The following is a 6,399-nucleotide window of genomic DNA, read 5'->3' on the forward strand; positions in this document are numbered from 1 at the left end:
TATATATTATCACGAAACAAACACGAGTGTTCAAAACCGGCTATCCGAATATTTCGGATACTCAATATCACTATCCGAAACCGTATCCGAAAGTTTGGATTTCCGAAGTTCGGATATCCGATTTCGTAAACACACACAAATAAAGATGAGACAAATAAAATTACTACTTTGTTGTTAGGATGTTTACAAGTTCCTCCACTAATTTTGAAGACCCCTACACGACACTCTATTATCACTAAAAACAATTTTATCACGAAAGGAAGCTGAGACTATATAATCATGCAAAACAATACTATCAGCTATATTGTTATGAAACACATAATTCCTAAGTTATCATCAAATCAAAAGGAGCAAATGAGTATATTATCATGAAGCGAATTACACCTATATTATCACGAAACCAAATGAACAAATGACTATATTATCATGAAACAAATAAAGCATGTATTATCACCAAAAAGAAATGAACAAACCACTATTTTATCAATTAAGAAAGAACGCCTATATTATAACCAAACAAATAGTGGCTATATTTTTAGCAAACAATTTAAACCCAAACCCATTTATTGCAGAAACCATATTGAACGAAAACCACTACATAATTAAGATATATGAACTATGTAAAGAAAAAAAAATTTCCAAAAAAGTTACAATTTGTTGTTGTACCAGGTTTGTGGATTTCAAGACTGGAGAACCCGTCATTGGCGCTTCATCAACCTTTTTAATCCTGCTTCGAAGATTTCTTTTTGTCTGTACCAAAAGTAACACAAATAATTATTAACTTTTTTAAAAATTTGTTACTATAAAATATAAACCGTAAATGTCCAAAAATTATCAATTTGGTTTTCTACCGTTTCTGTGGATTTCAAGACCAGAGAACCAGTGCTTGCTGCTGCATCAACTCTTTTAATTCTGCTCCGAAGATTTCGTTGTGTCTGTATCAAAAGTAACACAAATAAGTAACAACTTCTAAATAAACATGTTACTATGAAATATATAACGATAAGTGAGTTGAGCGGTATTCATTTTTGGTTTTAAATACCTGAGTTTCATATACTTTGGACTTGCCTTTAACCTTCACAATAAAAACAATAAATATAAATATGTAAAAGTTAAATAATAATTGAAATAAACAAAGAATGTTTTGTACTTTCATTCTTTCTTACCAAAACATGATTATGTAAAAGTTTAATAATAATTCTAATAAATAAATTCATTAATGTTAAACATATCAAACACTTTTGGAGTTATCTTTGTCTAATAAAGCATGAAGACGTAAAAGTTAAATAATAATTCAAAAAAATATATTAGAAATTGTTAAACATATAAAACACTTTCAAAATGAACAAGCTGAATACTTACATGTTTTTGATTTCCTTCCAGATCATCTTCACACACATCAGCCGGCAACTTTTGTTCAACTATCATATCATCATCCGCAGTAGACTAGAAAATATAAAAAACCTCAGAAAAAAATCAGTATAATTATTAACAGTTTTAATTAATATGTTTCGATATATACTTTTTAAAACAACCAGTCAACCTTTTTTAGAAAAACTTCTGTTCCGGTGTCAGGATCGAATACGGAAACATCAAAGCTTAATAAATCCAGGCTGGTAAAAACAAAGAAATAATATTTGTCTATAGGGACCTCTTCAACCACCTTACGCCATCCATCGGTGAAATAACCACCGTTCGAGCCTCCTTCCAGTCTTACGTTCCAAAATCTTTCTCCAAAATAAACCTTCGCCATTCCACCTTTTAAATTGTTGCCGTAAAAGTCAGGATAAAATTTATCTGGCATTACCTATAAAAGAAATTGAACAAATTATTACTATACAATTTCAAAAAATTACAAATTTGTTGAAAATGAGTGCTGAAATAATATGAATTCACTTACACAATTTCCATATTCGGATTCAACTTGTGCTGTAATATACCTGTTCTGACATACCAAATCTTTAAAACACAAAACTTCAAAGTTCAACTTCCCAACTGCTGTGATCAGTACCCCATCTTTGTATTTCAATTGATGTTCTTTAACTAACAACATCCACCCATCTGTAAACACCGGCCCATCATTTTTTTTTCTAATACGCATCTTTCTCAGTTTTTCACCATCTCTTATTTCAACAGTTTGATAATATGGTATTTTTTCGCCCCACATATTTTTTGCAAAATCACTTGGTATCTCCTAATAAAGCAATAAGAAACTTGTCAAATGATAACCTCAAATATTAATATAACAGGGCAACGAAATTAAAAAAAATTACCATTAAGATATGCTCTTCATTATCAAGAAATGCTAGGAATGAATGAGCGTTTTTTGTTGAATCCATATCTGCACAGAATGAAATAGATACTTACAATTAGGAAGGTAAATACACTAGCATAAGAATTTTCAAATAACACACTAAAGCATAACTTAAAGGTTTGAAAGAACATATATCAAAATCTCCGTTTTATGGTTTGAAGTAAAGAAAATCAACAACGACCTTGAAGATTCATATAACAGTTCATAGAAACATCACGATGAAAATTTAGCATAAAAACATCACCCTTATCAATCATAGCCCTAAAAACCATCATTATCACCAGAAATGTTATATCAAATACCAAAAAGTGTCAAAATTCTAAATAACCAGGGCATTAATCAAGCACAAACAATCAAAATCTCTGTTTTAGGGTTTAAAATGAAAATCAACTAGCACTAACAAAACATTTCGGGTTTGATCAGTATCAACGTTTTAGGGTTTAATGAAAAACAAAACATAATGTAAACATTACTTAGATAGAAAAACAAGTCAAAAAAAAAAATGAAACACAAACGACTGCACTTCTGGTCATCGTTATTTTGTTTTCCGACACTTAGATTCTCATTATTTAACATTATTAAAGAAATAAAACTACGAAATCTGTGAAAAAGCAAGAAATAAGTTCAAAATTTTTTACCGAATGCTGTGATTTCTGATAACTGTTAGTGTATATCCTTTTCGTGAGTGAAATCGTGAAATCGCGTCTGTGGATGTTGAAGAAGAGGCGGAATTCTGAGATTTTAGGGTTTGTGTTGATGTTGAAGATAAGAAACGCAGAGAGAATTGAGAGTGTGGGAGTGTTGAAGAAACCGAGGGGGAAGCGAGTGTAGTGAGAGACGGGTGTGTTTTGAATAATGTGATCCTTTTTTTATGTTTCTCCTAACAAAAATAAAAAAGAAGTGTTATAATTTCTAATAAAGACATCATATAAAAAAATATCTTTTGCAAATATATAATATATGGTTTTTTTACTTTTACTTTCCAAATAATATGGCTAGAGTTTCACTAAACCCTATGTTGGTAACTTGAATTCCAACTTCGCAAAATAGGGTTGAGTAAAGCTTTAGCCATATGGTTTGAAAAATAAAAGTTAAAAAGTTTTAGTGTGATGAGAGTGTACGGTTAAAACGAAGAAAAATACAATAAACTATATTTTGGATTGTGAGTCTGTAGGAAAGAGAAATAAATAATAAAATTAGTGTTTGTGAGTTAGATCAAGATATAGATATAGAGATGGACGTGATACGTTATTTAAAACTAAAGATAATTTAGAGAAAAATAAATTTTATATTAAATTATCTAAATGAATATAAAGGCACGAATGTCAATGCTCTTAGATGTTATTTTGATTGTTAAGATATAAAAGATCATATTAAATAATAGGTTATTAATTGTATTTTTTAAACCCGTGTGTCACACGGAATATAGGCTAGTATAGCTATGTAGTAAAAAAAGTCTAAGGTCTACTAGTAGTCAACACCTGGTAATACTGTGAGATCTTTCTTTTCAAAGTGTAATAATAATAATAATAATAATAATAATAATAATAATAATAATAATAATAATAATAATAATTATTATTATTATTATTATTATTATTATTATTATTATTATTATTATTATTATTATTATTATAAAAATTGTCCTTCTTTGGTTTTAATAGAATGTCTACTATTTATTAATTTTCCCTTAATCTGTTTATTTAATTTCGTTTAAAACGTATCAAGATTTTTTAAATTTTTCGTTCTTTTATTTTTTACAAGTTCTTTATTATTATTATTATTATTATTATTATTATTATTATTATTATTATTATTATTATTATTATTATACACTAGTGAATGTGTGTATGTATATATTGACCCTCCAGTTTAAAGTTTCTGGTTCCGCTACTGATTTGAGGGACCATTTAATCTCAACAATTAAATTATTTGATCAAATATTCATATCTTTTCCTACACTTTGCACAACAAAATACTCTTATACGTATACTTTGATACATAATCCTTTGCTAAATGGTTGAATAACTGTGTTTTATTTTGTTAAATATCCTAGATAATCAACCCCCTATGAGTGAGTATTTGGAAATATTGGTGGCTTCAATGGTATAAAAGGGAATACTTAAATCAATCTTCCAATTCCATCTATCTCTCCTCAAATCACGCATGTCTCTCATCAAGTCTCAATCATCGTTTAGCTGTGAAGAACGATCTCTCCTAATCTCTTGTTCAAGACATGTAATTCCAACCACAATCATCCGTAGTGGGGGGTTATACAGTGTCATATTGCGTCATAATGCCTCATGGCGCCCCGGAACACCGCCCTGTCCGGCGTTATGAGGGGGCAGTGCTGAACTCAGGAATTTTTCCCTGGGGATGCGGAAAAAAATTAAAGAATTTAGGCCCCTAGCTATATAAAAAAAAATCGGTTCATAGCGGGTCAGATCGGGTCGGGTCATGTAAGACCAGTAAACATAAACAAACAAAGTTTTGCGAGTCGTATCAGATCGGGTCGGGTTGGGTCAATTTCAATTTTCAAACAAACAAACCTTATTTTCTAACTTCCTACCACATTAACAAACAAAGTTTCAAGTAACATAAAAAACTTTCATAAGTAAGTAAATTAACAACAAAAAACCATTAAAGTTCATATGCTACCTACTTCTATTTCTCCTAATCATTAAATAAAACAACAAAATTTTTTTTATCTAAGACATAATTTGTTCTTTAATTAGAAGAATCCGACAAAAAAAATGGTCCAACCCTTTTACTCTTGAGAAATCGCGTCATAACTTCTTTATGCATGATTCTTATCAAATATAACACTTAAACAAAATAAATAATTATGTTCAACCAATACTATATAGTCCATAATTTTCAATTTTAATTTTCAAACATTCAAGCGCTAGTTTTAAATGTTGATTAGTAATCATTTAAACAAACAAAGCTTAAAATACAAGTCTAGGACAACTAAAAAAAACATAAAAAGATCAATCCCTTACACATCTATATTTTCTCCTAACCACCACATAAAATAACAAAAAACAACCAATAAAAAAAGGATAAATGTTTGGGTTGGGTTGGGTTTGGGCTTGGGTAGTCGGATTAATAAAATTAAATTGTAGATTGGGTTAAGTAAAGTGAATAAGTCGTTAAAACATAATTATACAAATTGTGTTATGTACTTATATATTCAATATAATCAGTGTATAATTTTTTTTTTATAAATTCATAATATTTTTTCTAAGGAGGGCAATTGAAAATTGTCAAAGTGTTTAATTGTTTTTGTTTCTCTCACGCGCACATATATATACATACATATATATCTATAATTTCTCTCACACATATATATACATAAATGTTATATAACCCCTTTTTCCGTTACACAGTTAAGTTATATAACGTTATTCTCTTACATATTTTATCATTTGTCATATAACCCTTTTTATTTTTATAGAGCTTGACCACTACATATGAACTAAAAAAGTGCCTCTCATATCCTATTCAAGTATATCGTCCATCATCACTAGTTCTATAATATCATCAATCTATGTTTATGTCTTGTTCTTTAGTTTATAATCGTTGTTCAAACAACCAATTTTCTAGTCTCTATTGTAGCTTGTCGAATTCTAGTTCAATCTCTTATAGACTTGTTTCATCAAAAATATAATCATACCATTGTGACACTTATATTAATTATATGAAGGAGAGTCGTTGACTACTTGGTAGGTAAACATAGAGGTCTTCTGGTACAACGACAAAGCGGAGTAATTAGATTTGTCGAAGCCGAAACACCCATGACACGTGTCATGATTCTGATTGGTTAATGTTTGATAAAGAGTGGACTTTCCGAAAAATGACAGAAATAGTATTTAAATAATTAAATGAGTGTAAATTTGTCCGTATTGGACCGCTTTTAATACCGGACCCAATTACTCGACAGTTTATCCTCTTCTCCTTATAAAACGACACCGTTTCTTTAACAATCATGTGATAACTGTATGAGTGTATGACTCCATGAAAGTACAAATTCCCAATGAAAATAAATCATCAATGTGTATTAATAAATAAAATCAAGATTTAAT

General features: G+C 29.3%; 1 long non-coding RNA gene across 1 annotated transcript; it reads right to left on the reverse strand.

Moving 5' to 3' along the window:
* Positions 1-1,057: 1,057 nt before the first annotated feature.
* Positions 1,058-1,635, reverse strand: LOC110906564. The gene is made up of 3 exons (XR_004879071.1): positions 1,544-1,635; positions 1,363-1,446; positions 1,058-1,075 (listed from the first exon to the last, which is right to left on the reverse strand). It is a non-coding gene; the product is annotated as an uncharacterized LOC110906564 (long non-coding RNA).
* Positions 1,636-6,399: the final 4,764 nt, after the last annotated feature.

The sequence above is a fragment of the Helianthus annuus genome, chromosome 14, assembly GCF_002127325.2.
Source record: "Helianthus annuus cultivar XRQ/B chromosome 14, HanXRQr2.0-SUNRISE, whole genome shotgun sequence".
Classification (NCBI taxonomy): Eukaryota; Viridiplantae; Streptophyta; class Magnoliopsida; order Asterales; family Asteraceae; genus Helianthus; species Helianthus annuus.